This window comes from Nipponia nippon, unplaced genomic scaffold (genome assembly GCF_047370975.1).
Source record: "Nipponia nippon isolate SJK-2023a ecotype South Korea unplaced genomic scaffold, ASM4737097v1 scaffold_8, whole genome shotgun sequence".
Lineage (NCBI taxonomy): Eukaryota > Metazoa > Chordata > Aves > Pelecaniformes > Threskiornithidae > Nipponia > Nipponia nippon.
Window position 1 is genome coordinate 22,264,019 of NW_028262402.1, and position 24,085 is coordinate 22,288,103.

At 42.5% G+C, this 24,085-nt stretch overlaps 1 protein-coding gene across 3 annotated transcripts in view; it reads right to left on the bottom strand.

Annotated features, from left to right (window-relative positions):
• The window catches only part of NRG1 (neuregulin 1), a 486,241-nt gene extending 462,519 nt beyond the window's left edge, over positions 1-23,722 (bottom strand). For 2 of the 3 annotated variants that reach the window (XM_087741976.1, XM_087741974.1), the window contains exon 1: positions 23,338-23,357. The gene's annotated coding sequence lies outside the window, so the exon portion shown is untranslated. Of the gene's footprint in view, positions 1-23,337; positions 23,358-23,702 lie in introns of those variants that run through there. The other variant, XM_087741975.1, reaches the window with a different exon arrangement.
• Between the last annotated feature and the right edge of the window lie 363 nt (positions 23,723-24,085).

A 24,085-nucleotide genomic window follows, 5' to 3' on the forward strand; every position in this document is an offset into this window, starting at 1 on the left:
CAGCTGCATGTTGAACTTATTCTAATATGTTGTATGCATAAGAAGATGTTCCTCAGCAAAGGGAAGTAATTTGGTTTTTCTTCCACAAAACAGTCTCCAATTGATTAAAAAATAAGTATTTAGGTTATTAAGTTATGCTGTTATATGGTATGCTGGTTTTCCAGGAAGATCTGAAAAAAAAGCAACATCATCTTGTATTATTCTTTCCTCTAGGAAACATGTTTATCAATATTAATTTTCTATCTGGTGCCTTCTGAAGGCAACGACTGCAGTCAGAGCTAGCCTCTCAACCAAAATGGAGATCTAAACCTCTCCAGTTTCTAAAATGCTTAAAATCTAGAGGCCAATTATATACCTGGGCTCATTATTTTGAAAAAGTAATTGGTGCTTCTGCTATTAGTATTTGAAAAAAATGAAAGTCAGCCCACGTTTACTCAAAATGTTCAAGTTCAGCAGTGTTTTGAGCCCTCATATAAGCCTGATATTAATTTAAGTTTCATATTAGCGGAAAAATTAGCCCAGTTTCAAATACTCTGGCAGTTTGGGTCAAGCACATGTGGCCATGGCACGCATGAGAAATTTTACCATTTTTGTGCTAAAAGGTGGCCAGGTGGGAAGCAGCGACAGAATGCACACATAGTAATGGGTCATTTCATTCTCGTTATCCAATAATTCAGGGACTGTATCCTTGAATTAGAAATCATGACAAAATTGCCTTTGGTGACCTCTATGATCAGCAGGTCTATGTCAGTCTATGAAGGATGCATACATGTACCCATGTCTGCTGTATGTCCCCCTAACATGATATCCCTGAATCCTGGAAAACAGTGCAGACTGTCACAAGTTTTGGTTGTTCAAAGTTCATGTTGTACCTCATGGTTTTGTAAATTCACCTTTGTAATTTCACTTCTTTTTGCTATAGTCCTGCATCAGGCAATATCAGTTCTGCTGAGATGGAGTCTGGCTGGCATTTCTGCAGATAAATTGCATGTGTTGCTCTCATGCAAAGTTTCCCTAGATTTTGCCTAAGTCAGGAAGGAGGTTTGCATACTGTAATTATAAAGCCTGTGCTCTCACCTTCTAGAGTCTGGCACAGATACTTCCTATTATTCTGAGACCACCAGGAGAAAAACACAGCATATCAAAATTGCATGCAAACTAAACATGCATCCCTGGGAGGTGAGGAAGAAAATCCTCTGTAAGATGGGAGTTTCATGCCAACAGGAGCACTCAGTGGTGTGTAGCTGACAGGAATCAGGTGAATCCCAGTCAGCCTGGAGGTGTTATGGACATACAGAGAAGCAACCCTTTCCCTGCCAAGCCTATCTGGTCCCCCTCCCCCTGCCTCCCTCCATCATGACAGACTATTCTTTCAACTTCTCTTTCACCAAAACAGAGAAAAGATACCAATTTTTTCTGCTCATGCAGGTACATCATAACACTTGTTCTTATGCTTAATTATAGGTAAATTGTGTCCAGAAAGATTAGTCTGAGAAACAAAGCCTTAATGTGGGAATTCAGACACAAACTGAAACACAGGAGGTTCCTCCTGAACATCCGGACATGCGTTTTTAACGTGAGGGTGACTGAGGCCTGGCACAGGTTGCCCAGAGAGGTGGTGGAGTCTCCATCCTTGGAGACACTCAAAACTCATTTAGACCTGGTCCTGGGCAACCGGTTCTAGGTGGTCTTGCTTGAGCAGGGGGGGTTGGACCAGATGAGGCCCCTTCCAACCTCAACCATTCGGTGATTCTCTGAATGTGGCTGTGCTAGCACAGTGATCTGGCTCACTGAGAATGTCTTCTGTCTGACTAGCGTGACCTTGGGTCTGTCTGCACATTTCAGTGAAGACGGTCCTTTTATTTGCCATTGAAAACCACTTCCAGCTGCAAACAGAGCGTCCCCATAAATAGATTTCTTTAAAGCATCTAATTGACACAGCACAACCAATCAACTAGTAAGAAAGAAGGTGCATAAAAATCAAGATTAAGCAGAGATAAGGATGTAATTGCTCTTTTTCAGGGTGTCTTCTGTGTCCTGCTTCCCATCTGCCATCAAGAAAAGAACAAGCAAGGGATGACTGGAGGGAGTAAGTGTTCTTGCCAGTGAATGTGAAAGCAGCAATGCCTAGGCTGTGCAACAGGAGGAGCTTCCTATACGTGTCGTAGTTTCCTATCGCTCATCTTATTGGAAGGTATGACACATCATTGCTTTTTTCCCCTTTCTAACGAACTTGCCCCTGGTATAAGCAAAGGTTTTTTTTAAAAAAAGCTGCTTCCCACAACCGCATAGGGTGAGACCCCCTCCTTAGAGAAGGCTCATCATGTGTAATCAAGAGCAAGAGAGAGTAACTCTTCTCAGGTACCTGGGTCTGTCTGCTTCACGCCCTGCAGCAGACCAAATATAAGCATGTCTTCAGAGCTAGCTGTTGGAGCTACCACGAAGAAGTAGAAGATCCCGCCCCAGTCTTCAGAGGCACAACTGGATCAGTCCCAATTTCCTGTGTCCCGGTAGGATCATGGATATGAGCCTGTTCATCTCCCCCTCTTCCTCAAAGCTCACAAGGCACAGAGAGGGCCTGCTGTTCTCTCTGTTAGGAGAGCTAAACTGAGCTAGAAAGAGTCAGACTGAAGTCCTGTCCTAGCACAGTCACCTGTGCCTCACTGTCTAGATGCCATGTCAGGTACAGTTGGATTTGCACCCCTGATAACAAATTGAGGCACTTCTTGGCCCTCTATGAGCAGTGCAACAGGGAAAGTCAAACTCTTCCTGAGCATCCCCACTGAGCTCTTCATTCAATCACCTCCCTCCATAGCTGAAGCTGCAGAGGCAAGTTGTGCATTTTTTTTAAATATCCTTTGTGTTCATCACTCCATTCCCCTGCTCTTTTTAGCAGAAGCCACCAAATAGCAACAAGGTCTTTTTGTTTTCTTTGCTTGAGACTTCACTTCAGCAGCCTTCCTGCTCAATACAAAGTCCAGTCCATCAGCGTCATCTCCACTCAGTTATCTGGAGCCTTGAGAAGCAGCAGGCTACATTTAAAGATGAGAAACAGGTCAGGATAGCAATCAGTCAGGACTGAGCTTTGGTGCTTCCAGGAAAACAGCTGGATAGCAACACTTCATCAACTGTAGGAAAGCTATTGATCCAACTTTGACTTTATGGCAGGAACGTTGGGTAGATGTGTAGCATCCATATTAGTATCAAAAGAGATCTGGGAGGGAAAATATATTTCAAGCCAACAGTCACCTACCTCTCCTGTGATTATTTGGTATAAGGCAAGGCTCCTTCCCCTTTATGCTCCTACCAAACAAGGGAAACAACAGTCTTTGCTATCACAGGGCTGCTTGTATGTTAACTTCTCCTTCACTTTGCACTTCAGAAGCAGCAGGCAGCAATTAGCTTCACTTTTTGTTTATTGCCAGATTTATTTCTCTTGCCAGCTGAAGAATTCTGTGGCAGAAAAATGCTGAGACTAGAGGAGGTGTAGAAAAAGCAGCCCTAGCAGGTGAGGAACCTGTGAGTTTAGGTATATTCTAGTTTGCTCAAAAGCTCTCAGACCATCTGTAGGAAACACTCTGCTAGACCCACAGACTGAGACAGACCAGATTAAACAGAGCTCTTTTTGTCTTGAGCCCTTTCACCCAACTGAAATGGAGTTACTTCAAAACCTGCTTGTTCCCCTTTTGGGGTCTCTTTCCCTGCGTACTGGAATGATCAGTTTTATTGCTGCTAATACTGACAGACAGTGAATTTCAGTCTTGTGAATATTTCATGGAAATGGAAGCACAGCACAAATAAATTTACATGGATATATTTAACTTTGCAGATTGATTGAAAGTGATTTTCAGCAGGACTTTAATAGTTGGTATTCATCAGGGGCTGGAAAGCGAGGGCTTCACTGCAATATAAGCGTGAACATAGCTGACCCAGATTTTCACACTGGAAACATTAATACATGTAGCCATTGTGGGACAGAAGCCATGCCTACGGACCAGTCTAATGAAAGAGAATATTTGTCTACTATGTGAAAGACTAGAAACTAGGTGAAGGCAAAGCAGTGAAAGCAGTGCTTTGCATAAAACATCTCCAGCTATAATGTCAAAGCGTTACCTAGTGAGCACATGATACTTAAAACTCAGAGGGGCTCACTTTCATTCAATTCACAGCTAGTCATTACTGCAAGTGTGAGGAATATATACAAAAGAAAATAAGAGGATGAACTGGGTTAATGAATTATTCCCTGTGAATTATTAATTTGGCTCAAAAAAATAGCCACAGTTTTTGCTGCACAAGGAGAAATTTCAAAGTCATTCCACAAAAGCTGCTTACTAATGCCTTGGTGAAAACAGAGGTTGTAGTGAGAGGGTATAAAGCAGAGCCTGAGCAGACTGCTTGAGACGCTTCAGGTGAAATGCTGACTTAAGCAAGTTTTGCCATCGACTTCAGAGCCATTGTTTCCCCTCCAGCTCAACAGTGATCATAGCTGTCTAATAAACAACCAGCATTCAGATATTGCAGGCAAACACGTCAATTTTTATACATGCCTTTTCAAAGCCAAAGCTGGCAGCTTCACACAGCTGCCTGTGCCTATGCACCCTCTGTGTGACGCTAATGCTCTCTGCAAAACGTACTCCTGTATTAGACCCTGACCCTGCAGTGAACTGTGCTATGATTCAATAGAGCATTTAAATGTGGGCTTACAGTTGCGCATCCAAGTGGCCAACACAGAGCAGGTATTTAAGTGTTTAGCTGGATCACAGTGAAGAGCCCACTGCCTCGTAAGATAAGCTCTGACACAACGTGTATTTTAACTAGCAGAGCAACACGTTTGTGATAGTTTAGAAACAACTAGAGCAAAGCTTTGAAGTATCTTAGGACAAGTAAACTTAATGGGTTTTGTGGTTTTGTTTGTTGTTTTTTTTAAAGCAGAAAACAGAAATCATTCCAACAGACACTTTAGATGATGTGCCAGAAACACATAGTAATGATGATATACATTGTAAGGTTAAAAAAAATTCTAAATTCCAGCATGCTCTTCAGTCTTCTCCTTTCAAAAATTACTCTCACATCCTAGACTGCCAGATTGAAGTTGGTATCATCCAATTAGTATAAAAAGAATTAAGAAAACCTCACAGGTAGACATTGTTGTTGCTGTAGTCATTATTGTCATTATTATTCTAAATAATAAAGCATTTCTTATAACCACAGGCTATAAAGAGGGGTGAGGCATTATGTTGCTGGATCAGCTTAATAGGAACCCCAGTTTTTTGCCTTGCTTTAAAGACAAAAAATATCAAAAAGCTAAAACCAGACTCTTGAAAGCAAACATATGGAAGTTCACTGCTTAGGGATGGAAGGATAGACTCCACAGCTGGGCTCTGCTTCCACAGCATTGTTTACATGAGGAAAGCTTTAGTCAACTTACCAAAGTACCCTAAGTCACCACATTTAATATTTTCTTTAAATCCCTTAGTCCGGAAGTGATGGGGCAGCTACCTAGCATGAAATAGGGTTGTGTTTTGCAGGTGTTTATTCATTTTAACAGCAGCCTTTCTCAGCAGAAATCATGCCCTAATCTTATCAGAAATCTCACTTTTCCCTTCCACTTGTCTTTTTGGAGTCTCTTAAACAAGGAATCAGTTTTGGCACCTCTGTCTTACTGTCAGTGCCACAAATTTTAGTCTGTTTGCTTTAATGCATCAGTTCTTGTATTTATGTGATTACACTAGAATCTCAGCTTTTCTTTTAATTAAAATGTCTTTAAAACAATCATGAAAACAGTCTAGGGAAGTTCAAAAGTAGAAGACAGTTACAAATAAATATTTTTATACTGAGTCAGAAAACTGAATTTCTCTTCCTGAGAACTAACTCATAATCTTTGAACATGTGGGGTTGAGACGTGTCAAATAATAGAAGAACTGCATTTGCCCAGGGAAGCTTATAAGTAGTATCTTTAACGTGAAGCCCAACACAAGGTGTGCTATTGTGGTGGGCTTACTGGCCATGATCACAGATGGCAGGGACAGCAGGAAATGTGTCTGCAAGTAAGGTGGCAAAAGCTCTGTCTGTTCATGTAGTTTTTCCTGAAAAGAGAGCTAAGTTGGGCTCTCCTGGTATCTCCATGCTTCTCATGTGCTCTCAGAGCTTGGGCAGGTGCTCAGATCTTGATGCAGTGATTTAAAGTATTACCATCATTATGCATTAATCTGAATTTCTACAAGGATTACCAAAATTGTGTGTGTTCTGGTCCCAGCATGTTACAGTTTAAGACTAGTGAAGAAGAATTATTCATATAGATGTCTGTGAAATTCCTCCCCTTTGCAACATGTTAACAATATAACATGCTTGTCCAAAGGCTAGTCAAGTATTTTACAGTAATCAAAATCTGATGTGACAGAAAACTACTCCACATTCTGCAGATCAGTGTTATTCACAGTTTGCTTTACAATTAAGATGTATGCTAAGAGCACTGCTGAAAGAGCAGTTTATTACTGCTGAGTTCACAAGAAATAGTCTTTGGTCCTATAAAAAGCAACAGTATCATGCTATCAGAAGTGCTGTTGAATATAACTGTAATAACTTGTCTTCTATATGTAGACATTTCTCGGTTTTAGGACAGTCTTACAACATGCGACTGGTTAAAAAAAATAATTTGCTTCTATTTATTGGATTCTTCAAAGGCTTCTCTGGAAAACACAGGGACACTCGCTTGCCAGAATTGTGTCTTTAATTAACTGAGTGTCTCTGAGCTGTACCTTCAACACCAAGCTATGAATTATAACCTGAATAGAAGTGGCTCCAAACCAAACAAATATATGAAGAAAAATGCCTGCAGGGATGTAGCAACTGCTGAGGAAAAGATTTATCTATTGCTGTTCACGGTATTCCACTGCATTGTAACCCAATTTCAAAATAGAGCAAATGAATAGAATTAAACAACAGGGAACAACAGGTCACAGTAAAAAAAAACATACCAAGACGGTTACAGTGGGGGAATTACAGAAACTAACAATGTGTTAGTCATCCATAGGCATTTGCAGCAGAAAAACTGAGTTGCCATGGGAGATGCTGATAGTGTTTAAAAACTAAGGAAGTGAGAGTCTGACACTGTGGGTGTATCTATGTTAGAGATATTGGTGGTCGAAAGATACATCAGGGCTGAGGCAGGCCTGATTTAGCACCTCTTTGTTATTTACAGACCATCCTTTTGCTATCAGTGCTATTAAGACCGATACGACACAACACATTTCTTGGACAGGCAATGTTAAAGAATTCGGATTTATAGAGCTGAAAAATTAGCAGGAGAAAAGAAACCCTGTTAGGAGAAGAAAAACTCGAAAGACTTTATATTGATGCTAAAGGCTTGTATTTCAAGGCTGCAACAACAGTGGTGCTGACCATTAATAAACCGATCCAAAGGAAAGGGGTTTGCAGGAAGTCTCTTTTCCATATCTCTGTTTTCTTCATTATTTTTCCACTCAGTAGGATGCTTTTGACTCATTCTCCTGAGCAGGACTAACCATCAAGACAATTAAAGCATGAGACTTCTTCCCAAAAAATGACACTGGACAGCTTTTGTTCCTTTAGTTCTGGGATTCCAACATACCAGGTTTGCTCATCTAAAAATCAGGAGTGTTTCTTGTTTTGTCTTTTTACCACAGACCCCCACACTTGTATTTTCAGTGGGAACACAGGCCATTTTGATTTATAAGGCCCTACCAAAAGTAATCACTTTTCTCTAAGGGTCATCCATATGGAGCTAGTGCCCATATGATACTGCCTAAGGTGCTCATCTTTGGATGCCCCAGCAAGTTTCATTAAAAAAGTCAAGCGCCTCGGCAAAGAGAACTGCCATTACTAGTAGTTCAGTTTCTTCTGCTCAAACACAAGTGATAACTATTCCCCAGGTGCTCCCCAGCACAACAGAAAAACAGAGAAGCTGGCTGAGGGGTAGCAAACGAAGAGAGCTGCTCTGCAGAGGTGAGGGAAGAGATGCTGGGAATGACTGGCCAACACCGTTGCAGATCAAGAAACCATTTCAGTACCACAAGGGCACGTTAATTCCTGAACTCTCTAGGTAGTCTATGTTGGTGGAGTTTTGTTCACGGTGTGATGAAGGTCACAGACAGTAGAAGTCAACACTAATGACCTGCAGTCTCGTAAGAGATGAACTGATTTTTGCTATGACTGTTTACGGTCCCGCAGGAAGGCCAGCCCAACTGAGGAATCATTTTCTGCCCAGGAAAACTGCATCTCCTTCCTCTTGAGAGCCGGGACTGAGGATGACTCTTCTCTCCATTGTACTCTCCACTGAAGCTCATGAATCTTTTGCCTGTAATTGCAGTTTTGCCTCAGCTGTGTATTTTAGATTTTTTCTTTCCCATTGCCCTGTGAAATCAAGAGGTCTCTGTACCTACTGTCAGTGAATTGTAGAGCAAGGACTCATGCATCTGTTCACAACTTCCTCAAAAACAGCAGCCCAGTTTCACAGAATCATAGAGCCATTTATGTTGGAAGAGACCTTTAAGATCATTGAGTCCAATTGTAAACCCAACACTGCCAAGTCCACCACTAAACCATGTCCCTAAGCACCACGTCTACAGGTCTCTTAAATACCTCCGGGGACGGGGACTCAACCACTTCCCTGGGCAGCCTGTTCCAGTGCTTAATAACCCTTTCAGTGAAGCAATTTTTCCTAATATGCAACCTCTTGTCCAGACTAAACAACCCCAGCTCCCTCAGGTGCTCCTCATAAGACTCGTGCTCTAGACCCTTCACCAGCTTTGTTGCCCTTCTTTGGGCATGCTCCAGCACCTCAATGTCGTTCTTGTAGTGAGGGGCCCAAAACCAAACACAGTATTTGAGGTGTGGCCTCACCAGTATATGTCAGTATATGTCAGTATATGTTCCTTACGATTATAGCCAAGCACTTCAGAAAGACAAATGAAAGCAATACCATTAGTTCCCCTCTTATAAATGGTAATAACTGACCTGTCCAGGAAAACGGGCAAGTTGCCGTGCAGAGAAGTGCAATGGCATATGTTGAGTCCCCAGCTAGCTGGCTCTAATAGCTGGGCCACAATGCTGCTCAGTGGGCTTTCTTATTTTCCCAGGCACTTCATGTCTGTTCTCCTGTGTCTTGAACACTAACATCCTGTTTCAAGTATTTGATGAGCATTTTTCATCATAACTTATTTGCTTAGATTCTCCAGGGTGTTTAAGAATTTGAGTTTACTGCTATGCATTTTGAAAAAAAATCTCACTCTTTTATTAGTTTTTCCTTATGACTCTCTGCATGACTCAAGCGAAAGTGACTCTCCTTGATCAGGCACAACTTCAAGGGGTCCATAAACCACCAAAGACCATGAAAGTTTAAAAGAAAAGGCCAAATGAATTTTAACAGCCAGCTTGCACCTGGGGAAATGCCCTTGCAGAAGCTGTAACTTCAAAGCATAATAACAATTTCTCTTTGCTTATTTATACTCTGGTATCCACACCAACATCATCCCCCCAAGCCCTCCATATTTCATTGGGTTTCAGAATGAATGAAAAAAGGATGACAGCAACAACAGAACAATGGCAGGAAACAAATATCACTAGCCTTTTCAGCTGTGGACAAGGCAAAAGAAGACAACAATCTGGTCTCTATAGACTGATTTATAAAGGGTCTATAGAGAGCCTTTATGTCACTCAAGTGTCACGGGGAGAGATGTGAATGAAAAATACACACCTTGAGAAACGGGAAATGCTAAAAGAAAATCAGGTGTCACATCTCAGCAAATAAATGCTCTGAACACCTCACAGTGTCTGCCTATCTCTTTTCTTGAGATCATAGCTGGATGAATCATAGAATCATAGAATCTCTCAAGTTGGAAGGGGCCCATAGGGATCATCAAGTCCAACTTGTGAGTCCTGTGCTCCTCACAGGACTACCTAAAACTAAACCATATGACTAAGAGTGTCATCCAGACACTCTTTGGACTCTGAACAGGCTTGGTGCCATAACCACTTCCCTGGGGAACCTGTTCCAGTGACTGACCACCCTCTCAGTGAAGAGCCTTTTCCTAATGTCCAGTCTGAACTTCCCCTGATGCAGCTTCATTCCAGTTCTTCGTGTCCTATTGCTGGTCACCAGAGAGAGGAGATACGGACCTCCCCCTCTGCTGCTCCCCTTGAGGAAGCTGTAGACTGCCATGAGGTCATCCCTCAGCCTTCTCTTCTCCAAGCTGAACAAACCAAGGACCTCAGCCACCTCGTAAGTCTTGCCCTTGAAACCTTTGACCATGTTGATCGTACTCCTCTGGACACACTCTAACAGTTTGATGTCTTATATTGAGGCACCCAGAACTGCACGCAGTACTTAAGGTGGGGCCGCACCAGCGCAGTGTAGAGTGGGACAGTCACCTCCCTCAACCGGCTAGCTATGCTGTGCTTGATGCACCCTGGACACTGTTGGCCCTTTTGGCTGCCAGGGCACACTGCTGACTCATATTCAACTTGCCATCAACCCAAACTCCCAGGTCTCTTTCCGCATGGCTGTTCTGCAGCCTCTCATCCCCCAGTTTGCACATATAACCAGGATTACCCCATCCCAGGTGGAGAATCCAGCACTTGCTCTTGTTAAATTTCATATGGTTGGTGATTGCCCAGCTCTCTAGTCTATCCACATGTCCCTGTAAGGCCACTCTACCATCAAGGGAGTCCACAGCTTCTCCTAGTTTAGTATCATCGGCAAACTTCCTTAATGTACATTCAATTCCTGTCTCCAGATCATTTATAAAAACATTAAAGAGCGCTAGCCCTAAAATTGACCCATGGGGAACCCCACTAGTGGCTGGCCACCAGCCTGATGTAACCCCATTTACTGTAACTCTTTGAGCCCGACTTGTCAGCCAACTGATCACTCAAAGTATTATGAACTTGTCTAGCTGTATGCTGGACATTTTGTCCAGAAGGATACTGTGAGAGACAGTATCAAAAACTTTGTTAAAATCCCCACACCCCAAATCTACTGGCTTCCCTTGGTTAATTAGATGGGTGACCTTGTCATAAAAGGAAATTAAGTTAGTTAAGCAGGACTTTCCCCTCATGAACTCATGCTGGCTATGACCAATGACTGCATTGTCTCTCAAGTGTTTTTCAGTAACTCCCAGAATAACCTTCTCCATAATGTTACCAAGCACTGAAGTGAGACTGACAGGCCTGTGATTACCAGGGTCTTCCTTCTTTCCCTTCTTGAAAACTAGGACAACCTTTGTCAGCTTCCGGTTGACTGGGACCTCTCCAGACTCCCAAGACTGTTGAAAAATAATGGAGAGAGGTCCTGCAATGACATCAGCCAGCTCTTTCAGCATGCTGGGATGAATCCCATCAGGCCCCATAGATTTATGTGCATCCAGCAGGAGCAGCAAGTCTCCAACAAGTTCAGAGTCAGCTGGGAGTTTATCATCCCCCGAGTCACACTCTTCCAACACAGGGTTCTGGGAGTCCCAGGTCCCATCATCAGTGTTGAAGACAGAGGCGAAGAAGGCATTAAATGTCTCTGCATTGTCTACATCCCCATTTGTGAGCTGACTAACCTCATCGAGCAATGGACCTGTTATCTGTGATCCTCCTTTTGCTGTTAACATATTTAAAAAAGCCCTTTTTGTTGTCCTTCACAGTGCTGCCCAGCTTGAACTCTAATCGAGCTTTGGCCACACAAATTTTCTGCCTACAGTGACGAACAGCAGCTAGTCTGAAGACTTGCACAGACAGCCTCTAGGCCTTGTACCAGAGATCTCAGGGTGTATAATAATTGTGGAAGAACCAGGGAGTGTAAAAAGTCTTGCTTTTAAATCTTCAAGTGATACTTTCCTGTAATAGAAAGTGATTATATAATCTTTAGCTTGTAGATAGTAGACTGAACCACTTGCAACCCTTGTTTCCAGCCCTTCAACTAGGTTTGTAGCTCTTCTCTGAAATCTCTCCTATTGTCTAATTTTCTAGTGTTCACACCTAAAAAAGACATGTGAAAGATGAAACTCCACGATGTTTATAGATAAGGACACCCAAGATACCAGTAGATTTTCGAAAGAATGCCCTTTTAGTTCCTGCACCAGAGCAGGCTCTAGTGTTCTGTCAGTGTTCATGACCTGTGATTTCTTTCCACAGATGCTCTTTCCAGACTACTCCAAATCCTACTCTCCTGTCCTTATTTCAAAAGCTATGACTTGAATCTGGCTGTTTAAAAATGCATATTGTTTAGTTGCATCCAGCTTACCAAGAGATCAAGGCCATGCTGTATCAATAATCTCTTCCTGTCCTTAACAGTCTGAAGTGTTTTTATGGTTTCTTCCAGATGACTATTTCAGAATACCAAGCCAATGAACAGCTACTGCCTGACTCTATAAAGCCTGGTATCCTACTTCACGTTGATTTCTAAAATACTTTGATCTCAAACCTTCTGCTTCACAGCATGAAGGTAGTAGAGACCACAAAGGTACGAAAGTAAAACTAATACCATTTACCTTCAAACCAAACCAGATTCTCATCAACATCTCCAGTATGATCGCTGTGTGAAAATTGCCTGGATACACTTTGGTCATTTTTCTCTCAATTTGAAAGTGAACTGCAAAAGACTTTAAAAAGTAAGCAGACTAACATACTTGTACGTGCAACTGAGACTTAAGCTGACACAGACGATGGTGGCATATTGCAAAGGGCCATGGTTCAAATTTTGTTATAACAATGATAGTATTGTGTAAATGCTCTCCACACCAAATTCACCCACGAATATGACCTTAAGAGTGAGCAAGGAATTAAGTGACAATGACAAGTAAACATACACATCTCCATCACCAAAGCAACTTTGAAAAAACAAAGTCCTTTTTGGGGAGGATGCAGGCCAACAGATCGTAGCCTGTCCACTTTCAGGGACAATAAAAGACTTCAGCTTACTAAAGCAAAAGGTCTTTCTGACCTACACTTGAGGACAGAAATGCAACATACTACATTAAAGCAGGCACTATCCACAAAGCAAAAAAAACAAAGATATTTTATTCTTCTTAAGAAAAAGACCAAAACTATAGATCTGTAAGAGAACAACAGCCTCGCACATAATATAAGAAAGGAAACTAGAATACATTTCAGGAAAATGGACCTAAAATCAATTTGAAAATGGCAACCTGAAACAAACAAGGAAACAAAAAATTGCAGTATTGACCTTGAGCTACAGATAGACTGTCCTATATATAAAGAGAAACTAAGCTCTGCAAACATCTGCCTACATAATACCTATCCTAGTTATCAATCAATATTATTCTTCTGCATAAATAAAAGCTCTAAATCTGTTTCTTCTACTTCTATACCTGCATGTCAGTGTTTCAGGAAATGCATCATATTTAATAAAACTTGTACGGTTTGCCTATCTTTTGCCTGTGTTAAGGAACACAGGGCAGCTAAACCGTTTCCTGTACAATCTTCTACATAGTTCTCTGTATGTTACATGGATTGTTGTAATTATCTGCTAGGCAGGTTACTAAACATTATATGGCATTCAGAAAAATAAAATGCCATAAACTTTGCAATAAGTATTCAAAATAAAACATTGTTTAAAGCTTCAATGTTTTGTAATTGAAAAAACATGAAAAAAATCTGAAAAGAAATGCAGCTTTCAATATGGGAACATGATCCTTCCTGTTAGAGCCATGCTGAGAAAAACAAAAGTGAAAAGTAGTGGAGGTACATCATCATTTTAAAGTTCATCTGCCATTAAACTATTATGGCAGATTAATTTGTTGAGAGAAACTGTAAAGATGGAAAGCTTTAATTAAGAGAGACAAAAGTTGGTCACACATTGGAGCATGGTCAGGAGAGCCTTCTTAGTGTCCAGAGTAATGTCTAAAAGTTAGATAAATTAGTTTCAAAGGGATTAATTAAATCAATACCACAATACAGCAGTCAATAGTTATTCTGTATTATTAACGCAAATACTGAACTTATTGAGAGATGCAGAAATAGCAAATACCTCTGAACAATAGAGGAAGTTTAAAAATATATTTTTTTAATCAGTGTCTTTTTTCTTATGTAGAGGTCTACTATAAGTAACTATCTTATAACGCCAGTTTAAGAAACAACGGCAACTCTGAGGTATGGAAGAAACTTCTTCTGAACTCCCAGTAACAGTGAGATTTAAAGATGACACCAGATCTTTTATCTGAGAGGTCTCCTGGAACCCAGAGTTAGGAAAGCATGTGCAGTTAAGACAGTATTAGACCATGAATACAGCTTTCCATATGTATTTAAATCTCAAAGTCAGTGGATATAATCAGAAGCATTAGTGTTCAAAATCACTACTGCAAATCACCAGCAGGAATGAATGTATCAATCCTGCCTGCACCTGCAAAGAGATTATTCATCATTCCATGTTTGGACAACATTTTCAGAAGGAAGTACAAAATTAGCCTCCTAGAACAGGAATTATACATGAAAAGAAGTCAGAATTAAAAATGAAAAGCATGGCCAGTTACAGTTAAAAATCTGAAGAAGGTTTAAATTTAATTTGCATTTGTAAATGGACTACTTCTATTCCCCTTGGCTCCCGTGCTATTCATCTTCTGAAGACATCTCTGAATAAAAACTTAACTGAATGTTTCTCTTGACCTTCATAACTTGTCAAGAAAGTAAGACATTTTCACAGACGTAGCAGAACATCCTGTCCTGCCAAAAGAAAATCCCAAGTAAATTAAAGGATTGAAAATCTGGCTCCAAGCCAGAGACAAAACCCTCATTTACCACAATTGGACAAAAACTCACTCCAGCTGAACAGAGATACTCAACTGCACAGCATCTGTCAAGCCACTGCATGCTTTTTTCCACATATCAGGAAGAAATAAGTGTTAAGATACCGTTTTAGGTTTTATGTGGTTTCTGGTGTTATTGGAGGTATACCCACAATCGCTGAGGGCTGGGGAGGAAGTGGTTTATGTCTCCTGCAAGGTTCTCCATGACACAGCAAGTCTTGCTGAAGAAGAGAGCGTGTCACAAGTCCAGTACCAGTTACTCACCAGAAACCTATGTGAACCATACAACACGTTGTAGCAATAAATTACCTGAAAGTCAAGATGCTCATAATAACTATATGGTTCACAGCCAGTAGACCAACAGACCATTCCTGGTTTTAAGTTCCTTTAGCAAAAACCAGGTAGATTTTCAAAGACACCTAAGAATCACTCACCCTGTTTCTCCTACAACTTCTTAATGGGAAACTGGACAAACTAAAAAGATTCAAATGTCCAGATATCCATACCCTTTCAGCAGTTTTGAAGTTCCCAGCAAAAATGTCTGTAAAAGATACCTAGGAAAGCTGCTATTTTCTTCTGTGTTGTGCATTTAGGATGTATCTTTGTTCTCAAATGTTGATACTTTCACTAAGATTTATGCCTAAATTCAGCCCCAGAATCTTTTGAAATATGTATTTACCAGCTCAATACCAGTGCCTTAATCTTCAGCAAAAGATCCAATCACCTCTTTCTGTCCTACCTAATTGTGGTTTTTGAAAAAAATATTAATCACTTGAGAGTTTACAACTTCAACCTTGTCAAAAATCTTCTCTCCATCTGGAAAATACTGCCTAAATAAACTCCTTGTTTGTTTGTTTAAAATTCAATCTGTATAATAAAAGGAATCTCAAAAAGGTTTGATCATCAACTACAGTAATTTTACCATGTACTCATTTCCACTGTAATCTTCAGCTCACTGTTAATAGAAAGGTATCACATCACTACTAAAGAAAATTTGCCTTTCATTAATATTCCATCTAATCTTTATTACTGTATTAAAGAACTACTGCTCTTTAGAGGGATGCATATTGAAACGTGTATGAAGAGGGCCAAAAAATCTGGCTTAAAAGTGAATGCAAAAGTGTTGCCTATTAGAGTATACACACATACTGAAACTTTCAGCTATGCAACTTAACAGATGTCAAGGGAGAAATATTATTTCAGAATATTCACTGAAATATCCCAAAGTGCCAAACCACTTTCCAATGCAATTTAGGCCGGACTACAACAATAGCTTCAGGCGCTGTTCGTGTGTCAGTGAAAGTCAATGCAAGTTTTGCCACGGACTTCAGACAGAAACACACTCTAATGTAAATCAGAATTTTGGATACTTACAAAAACCTATCAGATGATAGCTGATTTTGTCCAAAACGTTTAGGATCAAGTTGCTCATGGTGCTTTAGGTTTCTGACACAACACAGAATAGAAAACATCAGTTAAAGCCTCCCTAACTACATGTAGGGCTCAGCAAAACACTTAGGTAAAATGCAAAAGAAAGGCCAGGAGTTCTCTCTGATTAAGTTCAAACACATGTAAACTGCAGGGGACCACTGGCAACAACCAGCTGTCATAAATAAACAAATGACCAGTACTTATAAACTTCTGCTCTCAGCCAGTGATGCACGGAGACCGGATCCTGCCGAAGGTCCCCAAGGGCCCTGCCTCGCTGCCGGCTGAAGCAGCTGTGGCAAAGCTTTTGATTTCAGCACTGCAGATCAAACAACAGTCACTGCAGCGTTAATCTCCACTGTCTCCAGGAAAGCATTTGTTGAAAACTAGCAATAATGTGATACTCCTATTATTCTCCCACCAACAGCAGAAATAAAACTCATCAGCACATCGTGAAACAATGCCCGTTCAACAGCATAATCCTCCTTTACACAGCTTGCTCTCCCCTGATTCAAAAACACGGGCAAAAGGTGGCAGTAATGCAGAAAGAGGCTCAAAGGGGCCAGCGGAAACTGCAGATACTTCACTTTTGGACACAAAGTGGAAGAAGCCACCCACCTCTAGGATGAAGGAAGCAACATGTGCCAGTAAGATACCCTGCAGGAACCACAAAGTTTATTTTATACCAATCGTTTGTTCCCAGAATATGCAGTATTGGATTCTTAAGCACCAATGCTTGAGAGCAACTGGTCATAAAACTCTGCACTTCAAAATAATTAATGAAAAAAATCACTGGAAACATACATGCTGTTTTCAAAAAACAATACTGAAAAATTCTGACTGCCAGCTAATTCTGTGAAAATGTGTTTGACGGCAGATGACATTCACCGCTGGAAGGAATCAAAATGTTTTTCCTGTCTGGTATGTTTCCCATGGTTATGCATCTTCCAGTATAGGAGGAGTACAGTAGAATTAACCATTCTCCACCAGCCTTGTACAGTGAACTGGCAAACATGAAAGCTGAGAAGAAAGAAGAATGCAGTCACCATGTATGTGGCCTGCCCTCACAAGAAAGACTGAACATTTTGGACAGCTGTACCAAAACCTAATTGAGTTCCTATTCACCTGTTATGAATCAGATTCCTTCCCTCTGCTCGGCTCCCAAATGCGCTTTCACTCAAAGAAAGTGCAAACATGTACATTCAGATAGCCACTAAAAAACTGACAACTGTTCTTGTCAGAAAGCAGGTGGATTATAAATGAATTTTGACTGTTGCTGTAAAAGACTCGATAGCATGACAAAAAAAAAGATGCAGTACTATGTAAAGATCAGGGCTTTTTGAATGTTCCTTTTTAAACCTCTTTGTTTAAAACATTAATTAGGGAAATATTTTCAGAATGTTATAGAAAATATACAGACTAGTTTACATTGAAGATTTCAGGGGTTTATTTTGTCAGGAATTTAACTTGGCTAAATGCCTGAGAGGCCTAGTGTCTGCAGAAAAGCATACATGTCTTTGTCAGAGTTTGACATTTTTGGATGTTCCTTATGCATCCCTGAAGTGGCTGCTTCTTCCCTGCAAGTGAGAAAACCCCTTTGAAACACAGAGGTACCACAGCATCCCACAGATGCAATACTTCCCAAATTCCTTCTGACTCACCTGCTGATGATCTCCTGCACAGATACGCACGTACAGTTTCAACTTTCCATTTTATTTCCCCAGAGCATGCATACATTTTTCTAGATAGCACATGAAAGTTTTTCTGAGTCATAAATTGCTACTCAGAGACCTTAGCTTGGATGCTGGTTTTGGAGCAACTTGTGGTATCAGTTACTACCTTTTTTGAATAGCTACAGGACTATCACATACAGGGTTACCTATAAAGCTGTCAGGTTTTCTGTCTGCCCTCCAGAACAGACTGGTATATTTAGCTGACAGTCTCATTTTGAATCTAAAACTCTGTTAAGTCAGAATAGACTTTACAATAGTTGAACATTTATAGTTTTAGTTAAAACTTGGTGAAGACATATATCGCGCAAGCATGCTTAGAATGTTCGTTAGTGAGCTCATGCATAAAGTGCTAAATTAAGCACAGAGCTTCAGGGAAGATGCTGGAGACTATTCGTCTATACAGCAACAGATTTGACTTCCACAGTGTGCTCTATCCATCGATAAACTGAAAACCAGTTTTCTGAACTATTTTAAGAATGAAAGTGCTGGTGTGCATGACTCACATTTTATTAAGGTAATGACCGTGATGCATTCTATTTAGATACGCATCTCATTGCTGAAGACGATCTTGGCGTGAGAGCAACAGTATACCTATGCTATTCCAGAGCATTACACAATCATAGAAGAGATATCTATTTGTGGACAAAACAAATGCTCACAATCAAATAAATAATTATAACTGCTACCAGAATGCAATCAAAACACATTACTAATAAGCACTAGAGTGCAACCCTTATGCAAATTATAGATACACACATGCCTACATATATAAATGAGGGGAACGGTTTCCAGGTTGTTTGAAAATAATTACTTAATCTACGTTTCTTGATTTTCTTTCCCCTGCAAAGACTTAAATTATCCCATTTCATATTTAGATGTATTACAAATTGCATCTTGTAAAGCAGATATTCTGATGTGATTCATCACCAATACTATTTTGGAAGTAAGCTATCCGTACCCGCAATTGTTGCTGCTGCTGGCAATGCACATGGAAGCACCTGGGCAGTGAGCCTGGCATATGAGAAAAACAGAGGCAAGTTCTGCTCACCTTCCTCACACCAGTCATCCCCAGTCAAAGCACTGAATATAGAAGTGTGTGTGTGCATGGAGAAGGGAAGGTCATGAAACCTTGTTATTTCTAGCATGTAAATTGAAACAACAGTAAATCAAGGTGTGTGTGAGGTGGGGGGAAGCTGCACCCTCCTGTCGATGTAAGGTCCCCATCACAGCATAGACTCCGCAGGCACCAGAGGCAGTATCAAAACTCCCATCTGCTTCAAGGACACAGAATTGGGCCCCAGGCAATCAGGAAAGGTGAGCACTGCACTTTGAAGGAGCCCTTTAGCACCTCAAAAATTTGGCTGTTAGGATGAGTCTCTCTGTCTTAAAAAAGAAGGACAGACAAGCAGATTGGGAAGGCTGCAAAATCTAGCCTGCAGAAACCAAGTAGAAACGCTACCCTCTGGAAAACAGAGCTAGTGACAGGCAGCTAAATCCCTGCAAGCAAAAGGAAAAAAAGAGAAAACCCCCACAATTCAAGCAGCTGTTGAGGCAACAACACAGACGAAATCCCAAAAGGGTCTCCCGTGCAGGCTACTTGATCAGGAATAATGTCTAGACCTTCAGCAGTGTGCTTATCCCAACAAAAAGTACTATCCAAGAAACACACAGAAGTAATTTCAGGGATTCCCAGCCAGGGTGGATTGCTTTCAGATTACAAAACCAGAACCCTCTTGTAAACATGGAAAATAACAGAGTATTCTGAAGAGATATCAGTCATGCCTCCACACTGCATATGCCTCCTTTACATGGACAGATTTCATATAAATATATATATTGAACACATACAAATATAGAAAATCTGTTCCTGCTTATATCATGGTCTAAACATAGGATTTATATAGCTTTAAATATGTATATATGAGAATGGAAGAGAAATACATTCAGCCTATACAGCTTCAATTCAACAAAGCACACAAACTCTTTTCTTTTAAAGAGACATTAATCAATCTTAGCTAGCCTTAAACCGATGTTTATAAATAAAACCATTTAAAATTAACTATTGATGGAGTTTATTTTCAGTAGTGCTGGGAAAAGCTACAAACCATGAGTATGAAGTAGAGTCAAGTATTTAAAAGAGGTTTCAAGTTTGCTCCTTCCCCTGAATTTCAGCACAGTTGTGAAAGTGACAGTGAAGTCATGTTGCTATTCAAAGAGTGAGCTGACAACATGTTTAAAGTTTAGAATAAACTTTCATATTCCTTCCCTATCCGCTTGATTAGAAACATCTGTACATCAGGGAGAAACGTGACTCTTTAGACAGTGCCGCTAACCAAACCAAAATGATTTAGCACACAAATTCAGGGGCTGGATTGCTATAGAGGAGGCCTGTAACATCCCCTAGAATTGCCTGTATGCAAGGTACCAAATAAAAACAAAAATAGACTCCCTGGTGCAGGCAAATAGCAAGTCAACTATTTTTAACTTGGGTCTTCAAATGCATTTTTAAGTTGCTTACATTTAGGAGCAATCCCTTAAGCAGCTACAGGCAGTTTGACTTGATGAATAGGCATGAAAAATACTTTTCACATTTTCTGCATATCACATGCACATTACATAAAAATAAAATCTGATTTCTCATTAGATTAAATGGATTTTAGGCACCCTGGTGAGTACATTTAAACAAATTTCCGTTAGTACAAACATAGTTCTGCAAAACAGATTTGTGCGTACATAAATACAATTAAGCTGTTACTAGTCTCATGATATTGCTTTGTGGCAACCTCAGGAAATGAAAAACCAGTTAAAGTGCCTGCCTGCGGTCAACACACACACCACATACACACACTGCCTTGCCAACCGGTTTGTATCTTCAACTGTGTAAGGAAACAGTCATCTATAAAATAGCATCCATGACTGCAAAGCTGGCCCGTCCAAATACACTGGATACTTAACTTTTGCCTTTTACAACTGCTGCCTGAAGACAGTAAAACACATTGCAAGAGGGGATGGGGTGCTTGTAACAAGAACATCTGAGCTGCACAGCAAGCATGACTGAACAGGTATACAGCTATTCCTTACACCAGAGCCCACTCCTGCCCGCTGTGAGCCAGTGCTCTCCTGGCCCTTCTGCAGCTGCAGCATGGGACACATTTTACAGCCCTGTAGAATTTATGGGAGGACACAAGGGTCTGGCATGAGCAACAAGTAGCCTTAGGCTGGGTGCCCCACTTTGTCTTCTACACAGAGGTGAGGAAAGCCAGTTGAATGCCAGAAGATGATCTCTTCTGAGGCTTTGTCTCCCAATCAATCTGCTTCTATGGGTTTCTACATAGATGTTGTATATTTCTTCTCATTAGTCACATGAGCAGTCCAGCATGGAAGCCCCTAGGATTAGCTGGGTGATTAAGCATGCCAGCAGAACACCTACAGACCTAAGCATTCATGAATGACAGTTCTGCCTTCAAAAGAGTAGAGAAAATTTATGACCACAGTGATGTCTCTTGAAAGCCAGCAGAAGCACTTACACGAGCAGAGAAAACAGGGAAGGAAAAGTTATGAATGTGAGGCAGTTCATGGCCCTCTTGAATTGCTCTTTTTTCTCTCCCACAGTCTCAAGAGAAGCAACCAACACCTCACAGGAGCACAGGACAGCAACAGGGCACAGGAGCAACATTTTCTTCAAAATAAACTCAAGCAAATGACCTATTCTCATCTCAGAAGCAAATCTATAAATTGGTCTAGTATCATTAAACAGAAAAGCAGAGGCCAAAGACAACAAGCATGAGGTATGACTTACAAGCTGGGATGCACCAGCAAGTGAAATACAAATTCCACTGAACCACAAAGGAGTTTGGGTAGGCATTGAAGGGAGTCTAGATTTTACCAGCTGTGGCTCCCCCGAACCTAGGACTTTCACAGTCTCATTTAGACAGGCCTGAATGCGTGTGTCAGCTTTCACTCTGTAGACAGAACCTTCACCGTCAGAAATACACTTTGCCAGCTTCTGTGCAGCTGAGGAGTCGTCCTTGCCCATGGCCAACCTGTCTGATTATACAATAAACAGCCTCATGATCACACAGTTTAACTCCTCTCAGCCTTTGTCTGGTAACGCCTGTGGTAAATAGTACTGATTACCTTTTAAACAGGCAGATTCCTTTCAACTTCAGAAAAGAAAACATTCTTCCAAGTGCCATACATTTACAGCACAATGCTTGCAGAGTTCAGTTCCCACTAAATCCAAGTGAATATCTAGGAGCTAAGACCTGTGGATAACCGAATGCAAAAGCATGGCTTCCTCACACCTACACACACACAGAGCAGCTCAGAGAAAGCATTTTTTTTGAAGATTTGAAGATGAACACAATACCAAAAATGCAACAGTGTGGCTCATTATTTATGCAGATGAAGAACATTTGTTATAAGAAATGCTGCAGAATAACAAAGGAGGAGCATATTTAGCTGCTGTAGGAAAGAGAAGCTGAACATTGGCTGCAAGAAGGAAAGGCTTGAAAAGAAGTGTATAGTTACTACTTCTTTTACATTCAGAGAAGTTTCCATTACAAAAAATTGATTTACTCCTAGGAATAAGGGCGTATTGTTCCACAACAATCAACATTATTCACAACGTGACTCAAGACAAACAAAATGTAAGAATAATGCAGCTAAGCTTCAGCTGACCTCAAATTCATTTAAGCTAATGCACAGCAAAACCAGAGCCTACGTTTTCATTTGCAAAACTGCAGGGTGCCATGGAGCTACTTTATCTTGTCTGTTGCAAGCAGATGCTGAGCAGCTATTGCCTAGAAATGCAAACTGAAAACCCCAACCAGCTCTGGACGGCTACCCCGAGTTGTGATTTTGTCACCCTATGCTCAGGCCAGTTACTCATGGTCTCATCGGCCGGCTGCTTTCTGCGACGACCGGATCACAAACCCTGCGGGCGGACCCAGAAAGGCTCGGCCAGATATCTTCATCCCGAGCCCAGCGAGCCCAGCGACCATCCTGCTCCCGCCGAGGCAGCACCGGTACTACACTGCAAGGCAGGGGACGGGGAGGAAAGCCCTCCTTCCCTGCGCGCCTCTCCGTGCCGCCCGGCGTGCCTTCAGACCCGCCGCCGGCGCCGCGCTCAGCACCGCGGACAGCGCCCGGCGCAGACCGGGCGGGCGGCGGCTTCCGCGGGGCGCACGGCGGGGCCGCCCGGGGCCGGGACCCGCCGCCCCGGCAGCGGGAGGGGCGGCCCGCGGCAGGCCGCCCCGCCGGGCCGCGCACACGCACACGCACACGCGCGCACACACACAGACACACGCACACGCGCGCGCACACACACAGACACACGCGCGCACACACGCACACGCACGCACACTCGCCGCGGCGCCGCCGTCACTCACCACATCCCCCGCAGGGCGCCCCGCCGCCGCCGCCGCCGCCGCCCGCCGCCCCCGGCGCCGCGGACGCCCCCGCAGCGCGGCGGCGGTGGCGCCGGGCGGCCGCGGCTCCATGCGGAGGGCAGCGGCGGCGGCTCGCCTCCCCCTGGCCGCCCCGCGGAAGCCGCCGCCGCCGCCGCTGCCGCCGCCGCGCAGAGCCGGAGCGGGAGGGCGGGGAGCCGCGGCCGCATGGTGCTGCCCGCCGCCCCGCCCGCCGCCCGCCCCCTGCGCACCGCGCCGCCCCCCGCGCCCGCCCGCCCGGCGGGGGACCCCCGGCGGCCGGGGCTCTCCGCCGTCCGGCTGGAGCAGCCCCCCGGCCCCCAGCCCACCTAGGCGGTGAACGGGGATCTCGTCCCCTCGTCAGCGATTCTGTTGCGTTCCCCCGTGCTCTCCCTCGTCTGTCGCCTGCCACGCACGTCGCATGCTCCTTCCTAAATCAAAGTGGATGGTGTTGCTCATGGGTGGTCCGCGGTCAAGGGAGGTAGTCCACATGCTTCCTAACAAGCTCCTCACTGGGAAACCCCCCACCGAGTCAGCGCTGTGCTTGACTGGGGCATAGACTTGAGCAAGGGTCTCCTACCTCCCATTACTTCTACATGAAGCACACACAGGGCAAGAACCCCAGTCCCTGAATAGCTTTTAGTGGAGGGGGACACAGTACGGAAAAAACAGTAACAGCACAGACAGCGAGATGCAGTACTGGAACAGCTCA